Source organism: Quercus robur, chromosome 2, assembly GCF_932294415.1.
Source record: "Quercus robur chromosome 2, dhQueRobu3.1, whole genome shotgun sequence".
NCBI lineage: Eukaryota > Viridiplantae > Streptophyta > Magnoliopsida > Fagales > Fagaceae > Quercus > Quercus robur.
In genome coordinates this window covers 66,518,625-66,527,293 of record NC_065535.1, presented here as the reverse complement: position 1 = coordinate 66,527,293, position 8,669 = coordinate 66,518,625, and positions in this window count along the sequence as shown.

The window sequence follows — 8,669 nt, the reverse complement described above, 5'->3', positions numbered from 1 at the left end:
GGGACTTGTATGAACGTAGGAAAATTAATTAAACCTTAACCAAATTAATCCTAATCTAGTTTAATAACAATTGGTTGTTTGCAATTAAATAAACTAAGCAAATAATAAAATTAAGTAAACAGTTAAACTAAGCAAAATATATAAAGCAATAAAAAGATGTAAACAATCAAGGGAAAGGAATTAAGGTTTTGGAATCCGCCTTGTAAGTCATATCAGCATATATTTATGATCATTAATTTTTCCCAACTCACTACATGATAATCTAGAAATCAATCTTGCTATCATGAAAAATATCATCATTAAAACTTATGTTTAAAAATCTTAAGCATGTTCTTCTTCGCTTCTTAAATATAAAACCAAATCATTAATTGTATCTGTAGCCAAACAAATCACAAGATATATCTAATTCTAAAAATCAAATCATAAATTGTATCCATTGATAGACAAATCACAAGAGATATCTAATTTTATAATCAAGAATTAATAAACCAAGCATTCAATTAATTAAGACAAATCCTAAATCATGAGAAAAACATGATTGAACTCATATCTAGAATCCCATCTTAGTCAATTGATATGAAGCAAGAACAATTTAAATCATTAAAGAATACTCTTGTGGGAAAAATCAAATCACATAAATATTACTGAAAATCCTTAACAAGGTTTCATTCTCAACCTTAATTATAAATTTAGCTACTCATAGTAATTGAAGAAAAACATAAAAATAAAATACTAAACATGAAACTAAACAAATAAAATAAAGAAAGAAATAGTCACAGTGCTAAAGAAAAGTCATAAAAGAAACCACGTGCTGCTGCATGCTCTCCAGTCCTAGCCGTCCCCCTTATTTTATCTGTTTTGCTCTCTATTTATATGCTTACTTAGAGCATTTACAGCAGTGTAGCTATAATGCTATAATGCTAAAATTTAGCTCCACAAACACAAAAACCTTGCTGCAGCAGTGGAGCTAAATCTAAAAAATTTAGCTCCATTGCTACAGTGCACATCTATAAATAGATGTGCACTGTTCATAACATCTAAAAGAAAAAAATATTATTATATTAAATTTCTCTCTCTTCTTTTATTAAAAAAATATTTTTTTCCTTTTTCTTTCTTTTCTCTCTCTCTCTCCGGTGTCACTTCTTTCTTCCTCTTTCTTCCTCTTCCAGTCCTCCATTTTAATCAAACCAGCCTCTCTGCTCAGTCCTCCGAAGCCCAGCGCCGACCATTCCTCACTGCACAGCGCCGATCGCCGATCGAAGTCCATCCCAGCGCCGACCACTCCTCGCTGCCCAGCGCCGATCGCCGATCGAAGCCCAGCCCAACGTCGACCACTCCTCAGCACCGATCGCTGATCGAAGCCCAGCCCAGCACCGACCACTCCTCGCTGCCCAGCGCCGATTGCCGATCGAAGCCCAACCCAGCGCCCACCTCTACCATCCACTCCTCGCTACCCAGCGATGGTACAAGTGGGCTTGTGTTTGTGTTTGTGGCAGTGGGCTTGTGCTTGTTGTGGTTTTTTTTTTTTTTTTTTTTTTTTTTTTTGTTGTGGACTGCCGGTAGTGGTGGTGGTGGTGGTGGTGGTGGTGGTGATGTTGGTGGTGGTTGTGCCTGTGGTTGATGGTAGAGGTGGTTGAGGTTGGTGGTGTAATATTTTTTTGGTAGTGAAATATATTATTTTATTGTGGTGGTTATAATATTTTATTGTGATGTTTATATTATTTTATTATGCTGAAAGCTAAAATAGATCCACTGCTGCAGTATATGTGTAGGTAAAATAGATAAAGTAACTTTTGGTGGAGCTAAATTGCTAAAAATTTAGCTCCACTGCTGTGGATGCTCTTACACCGCCTGATACCGTGCCTCATCCGAATACAAGTGGAACTAGAGCTTTTAATGCTTGGACCACACGCTGACTTGAGGAGTTTCACAAGGTATAAACCCGAATGGCCCAGAAATACCTCTACTATATATTCTAACGTGCAATTCCTTTAAGTAAGAAAGAGGCCCACTTAACAACTATGCATAAAGACCACAAGCCCACTTGTAGACTCCACAATTAAACTCCTATTTCTTCATCACATTAGCTTAGCATTAATCCAACTCTTTTCAGTTTTATTTTTCTTTCCTTCACTTGTCTCCAGGCTTGCAAATTACAATTCTCTACAATTTGCCTTCTTGAATCAGTTGGCCCACCTCGTAGACTTCTTTTCTATTGTGACACCTGTGCTTGATTGTAGTTTCTTTCCTAGCAAACTTCATCCATGTTGAATTGCATCTTGGGCTTCGTCTTGAATTCACGCCTGGGCTGGATGCTCTACTTCTTTGGGCTGAATCTTTACTTCATGGCAAGCTCTTTCTCTTGAGTTGGCTTTATAATTGGCCTAACCCACCTAGCATTCAACTTGTGACTTGTTCAGCTTCTCAATTGTGAATAGCCTTTATTTTCCATAAAACAAATATAATATATAATTAGTCACAAAATAATATAAAAAGAAGGCTAACTATGCAAATCTGATGGTACTTTATTGTATATATTTCATGCACATCATTGGGGTTTTTATAATAGCGTAGAGTTGACATCCGTTTCTTGGTAAAGAGAATCTTTCCTTGTAAGGAAAATCCTCATTAATACGCGTATCTTGAGAGATCTTTTTCTTGTAGGAATCCTATTGATTAGGGTTAACCGTGGAGCACAAGATATTTCCTTATATACACATTCGTGGAGGCCAAGCAAGGCCATGTTGGACCCGTCACAAGTTTCTTTCTCCCCATCAGTTTCCTTCTCCCCGTCAGTTTCCTATCTAGACGTCTTGATTGTCTTACAGATGTCGTCGGGTTGGAGGTGAAGTCGTCGGCTTTGAAAAGGACTCGTCGGCCTTACAATACCGTCGTTTTCTTCTCTAAATGCACAGTATGGCTGACGGGTTCTTTGAGACCGACGGCTTCACCTTACGTGAACAAGTTTAACACCTTTTTTGGAATTACCCTTATCATTTTTTTTTTTTCCTTTTTTTTTTTTTTTTTTTAAATTATGCTATTTGCGGCTGACCGGTCCTAGGCTTCACAACCACTGAGTTTAAAAATTGATACTCTTCTCTTCGTTCATTTGTAATTGGTTGCGACGATTCCAGATAGCCCAACCCATAAAAGCCAACAAATCTAGATCCTTACCATTGGAGATGGCAAACTTGAAAAATCTCTAAAAAGCTTCGGCACTGCATATTGTGTAGCCACTGCGACTGAGGGTCCGAACTCCATACAGCCTGCACGTCTGAGCCGAAATAAATGGTATTTGAGCCATGCATCTTCTATATATATTATAGTTGCTCTGTTTTAACTCGCACAGCATATGCCAGGCTAGAGCCTAATCATTTATGGATATGGGCAAATTTGGGCCAAGCAGTGTCCAATTTGTCTTGCAACAGGCCCATATTATTTTTTAACTGGGTTTGCAAACTTCTGCAAAAGGACGTATGATTCGATTGATCCATAGAATGACCTGTCATCATTAGTTTTGCAATGGGCCCCTATTTTTAGGTTGGCTTCAGGGCTTGCATAGCTCTTGTCCAAGGAGGTACATCGTGTAAGTCCGTGTACCTGGTTCCTACTCCAAAATTTTGATATTGTTTTGGGAAAAAGGTTCAACAAAACTGAAAAATTGGTTAGTTTTTTAGACATACCAAACGGTCAGGTTGGGTTGGATTGAATCAGGTTGTAGGTCAAATGTGTTGGGTTCTAAACAAGTTGAAAATGGGTCAGTTTAATCAGGTTGCAAGCGGATTCGGGCCGACCCGTATTTTCACTTTTAAAAAAATGCCAAATTTTTAGAGAGAATGAATCAAATCAATCAAGAAAACAAATTGTACATAATACCCTTTTCTTTTTCATTAAGTGGGCACCTACTATTATTAGACTATTTGTGTTACTATTATACATGTGAAGGGAAAAAAGAAAAAAACAAATAAACTATAAAACATAAAACTTTCCATATCCTTCCAATTCTAATAGTTTTGTATATGACTAAAATTCTTTACATTCATAATAACAAAATCTTCCATGTTAATAACTCACAGGCATAATGCTTATAATTACAAATTTACAACTTGAGAGAGAGATAGATTCTAAGGAGCACAAAAAGTATATATTTTAAGTTTACATACTTCAAATTCAAAGTTCACTATTGATGTGGACTTTTTTTTTTTTTTTTAATTACTTTAGTTTTGTTTTGTGCTAGTTAGACTTAGGGTTTGTAACTTAGTCCTAGTATTTAACTCTACTACTTAGTATTTAACTTAGTGTTAAACATTTAGTAGTGTAGACGTGTAGTTGTAAATGATTTTGCCTTTTGTATATTTTTCCTCTGCTACTTAGTATTTAAATTAGCATGTGTGGGTATAGATGAAAAATGAAAATTATTTCACTATTTAGCTTATTTTTGTTACTATTCATGGACCTCACTGCACTTTTTGGCATTATTCATAGCTCTATTGTACTATTTCAACTAACTTTTACTTTTATCTACAGTAATTTCAGCAATAATTTTTCAATTTCAGCAAAATAAACGGTATCCAAACACACCCTTAGTATTAGACATTTAGTAGTGTAAACGTGTAGTTGTAAATGTTTTTGTCTTTTGTACTTTTTTTCCTCTACTACTTAGTATTTAACTTAGCAGGGATGGACTTACGATTTTAAGCTAGTGGGGATTAAATTATAAATAAATAAATAAATAAACTCCAAATAGACATCTATATAGTATTAAAAAATTTTAAATACACAAATTCGTTATTTCTAATACATTAAGATGTAATAATTTACAAACAAAGACAAAAACAAAAACAAAATAATGTTTTTTTTTTAATACTAGGTTGGCTAGATTTTTTTTTTTTTTTTGAAATTAGAGCATTCATAGTAGTGGTGGTGCTAAAAATTTTAGCTTTTAGCACCTCAAAAAGTTACTTTATATATTTTACCACCTCACTTTACAATACACCCGATGTCAAATGTTCTTTTTTTTTATCACTTCACTTAAAATAATATACCAACTCATTAAAATAATAAAGGAAGAGAGAGAATTTGAGTTTTTTAATTGAAGGAAGAGATATAATAATCTTAATAAAATATTGTATTTTATTTCTAACAACTTGCTACAGTCAACTGGTATTTATTCCAATTTACTGTAGTTGCAAAAAATTTAGCTTTAACTTCTCCAATAACACATGATTTTTTTGGTTCTTTGGTGGTAAAATAGTTTTTTTGGCTAAAATACAATAACCATTGTGAATATTTTTATTGTTTTTGTTAAGCTTTTGGGTTGGATAGTTGCTATTTGGGTGAGGTTAACTAGGCTTATTGAGGAAAAGGAAGGTCCAACTAAAAAAATAAAATATATATAATAACTATAAAAAATAAAAAAAATAAAAAATTTTGGACCCAGGGAGGCCCAGGCCCCCACTGGGTCCGTCCCTGTAACTTAGTGTTAAACATTTAGTAGTATAGATGTATAGTTATAGATGCGTAGTTATAGATGCTTTTGCCTTCTCTATTTTTTTTTTTCCTTTTAATTAATTTAAAAAAATAAATAAATGGGGGTTTGACCACTACCACCGGTGGCTACTAAATGGCTAAATAGTGTCAATATAGTGCTTTGTGCCTTTATGTCTATGCACCTAGCACCTTGGCATGTAGTCTAAATATTTTTTAGAAAGAAAAAAAAGTTTAAAAATGGGTTGGTCACAGGTTAGTTGGGTCAGGTTGGCCCATAAAAAATGTGTGGGCCACGGGTTAGCCCATTTTTTATTCAGGCCAAAAAATTGGGGTTTGAGCTACGTCAAAACGAGCAGGTTCTGGTCGAGTCAGCAAATTTTAGCCTGTTTCTCCATATCTAGTTTTTTATTATTTTTTTTTTCTTTTAGGGAAAGGGGATTTGAACCATGGATCTTGGATGTATTAATTGAACGCACAAAGAAGTGCATGATTAATGAATATCTAACATTAACTGACTATGCAACCATGTCTAATAATATTCTAAGCATTCACATCGAGGATGTAAAAATCTATTAATTGGACATCCTCAAATACTACTTTATCTATTTTACCAGCCTACTTGACAATACACTCAATATCCCAATTTTTATTTTTAAATGCAACCTAATAAAATAATATAAACAACCCAATAAAATAAATATGAGAGAGAGAGAGAGAGAGAGAGAGAGAGAGAGAATGAATGAATGAGAGAGGAAAGAGGAGAGAGAAGTGAATAAAAAATTATACAACCTTGCTACAAGAGTTGGTATTTTTACCAACTCACTGTGGCATGAATGTAAAAAAATTTAAATATACAAACCCAAATAAAGTAGATTTTTTTATATTTTAAGAATGTAAAATAGCAATTTGGGGGTTTTACAACCCTCAATGCTAATGCTCCTAGGGTTCTTCTATTTGGAAAAACTAGAATTAATTATGTACCAATTAATTGAAAATTATACTCCTATGTAAGTCAAAGAAAATATTTTTATAACGTAAGTGAAATTGAAAGAATAAGACAGATAGTTAAAATGAAAGAACAAGATTTACTTGAACTTACGTACAAAAACCAGTGTAAAATCAAGTTTTTAATTGAAAAAAAAAATTATTAAAATAATTTAAAATAATTCATGAAAATATTTTTGAAATTTTGAAACTTTTGGTAATTAATTTTAAGCCATAATAGTATACCAAATATGGCAGCTCCATCACGACACGTTGACGCCACCAAGTCTTGGCAGTTTTGATGACCCTCCAAAAATATTTATAAACACCCCATCCTCACCACAAAATGGCAAAGTATTGACATGCTCTTCTAGGAAAGCCCCTCTCTCGCCCTCAAAACCCTACCTTTTTGTAGAAAGAATTAGTCAGTCAAGCACGGCCACACTGATCTAAGTTCCAAACTTCACAGAGTCATATGCCCTTGCTGTGAGGGTTGGGAACCAATACCCTGTGGCCCAATTTGTTCCCTTTTTTTTCTTCAAAAGAGGAAGAAACACATTTATATTTATATGAGTATCTATAAGCATGCATGCATGTTAACCTATAGGAACTAAGGTTCACTTAATTAAATTCCTTTGGATTTTGGATAGTTGTATTTATGCGCAGACTGGTCTAGCAGAATAAGCTCATCTGCAAGAGAGTTAGGCTCAACTCACCCAACAGTGTAAACAAACTTGAGGCCTAATCTAGCAACTGTCCTTTAATATCAGGACACATGTTTAGGGCATAAAAAAAAGCCCCTACTTGACATTGCTCATTTCTTATTTATTAGCCCTCTAATTATATAATAATTCTATAATTGTACTTACTATTTAGTTATGTAGTCGTCTTTTCTTTTACTTTTTTTACTTAATATAATATAAGCTTTTTTATATATTTCAACTCAAGATACGAAAAAGTATTTTGAGTATCCTATTTCAGTTATGTAGTAATTTTTATTTTATATATGTTTTTATTGATAAAATTTTTATTTATTTATTTATTATTTTAAATAAAAAGAGCCTCTTATCTTATATCTTATAAGAAAGGGAAACAAAACAAGAGGACTATAGAGCATGATGAAGAAAAGTTATATATGATGGCAAATTATGGGAGAACCTTTTTGGATTATGTTGGGATCCTAGATATGTGAGACTTAAAACTTAGAACACATTGCCCTTAGATTATGGCTTTGAGTCTATTATTATTATTATTAACTACTTGCTTGCTTTTGGTAAGTGGAACTCAACCACTTAACCAATCATGTGAGATAAGGTTTGAACTTAGGAATACTTGCTCTGATACCATAATACATTATCAATTGTCTTAAAAGTTTAAGTTATTAAAAAATGATAAATTTAATCACTTAATCATCATCCAAATTGATAGGCCAAGAATGTATTGACTCCTTTGGTAAATTAATCAATTAAGTAGATTCAATTACATGCAATAAGCGTGATAGCACAAAAAAAATTACCAATTAAACTAAATGCAGCGGAAATTAAATTTGACATGGGTGATTTGTTTACGAATGGGGAAAACTACCAAAGCAAAACCCCACCAAGTAAATTTAAGGTCACCACTCCCAAGCATAGTTATCAATATCGTACGATACGCGATACATATCGTACAATACGTATCATATCGTGTGTAAAAAGTTCCATATCGTACTGGCGTATCGTAAGTGATCATGAATCGTACGATACAGTGTGTGTATCATATGAATTATATCGTATCATAAAATCATACGTATCGTACGATACATAGACAAATGCTTTAAAATGAGACTTTTTTTGTTAAAATTTGTACTTTTATTTGAATCTAACAAGTTGTTAGACTTGTTTTAAACATAAAATCATTAGGGTACTTAATTTAACCTAATAAAGTAACATATTCATAAGTTTCTTTCCCTCTCTTTCTTTTACAAAATTGGACTACACAGTATACATTTACACTTCACTTTAATATTTTCAAATTTATTTTCTATACTATGGATCTGTTTGGATACAACTTATTTTGCTGAAAACTGAAAATACTGTAGCAAAATAATTTTTAAATGTGTAAATAGTGCCGAGGGACCCATTTTTAATATTTTTTCTAAATAAAGTGGTTGTAGGTCCATGAACAGTGCATGAACAGCGTGTGAACAGTGCATG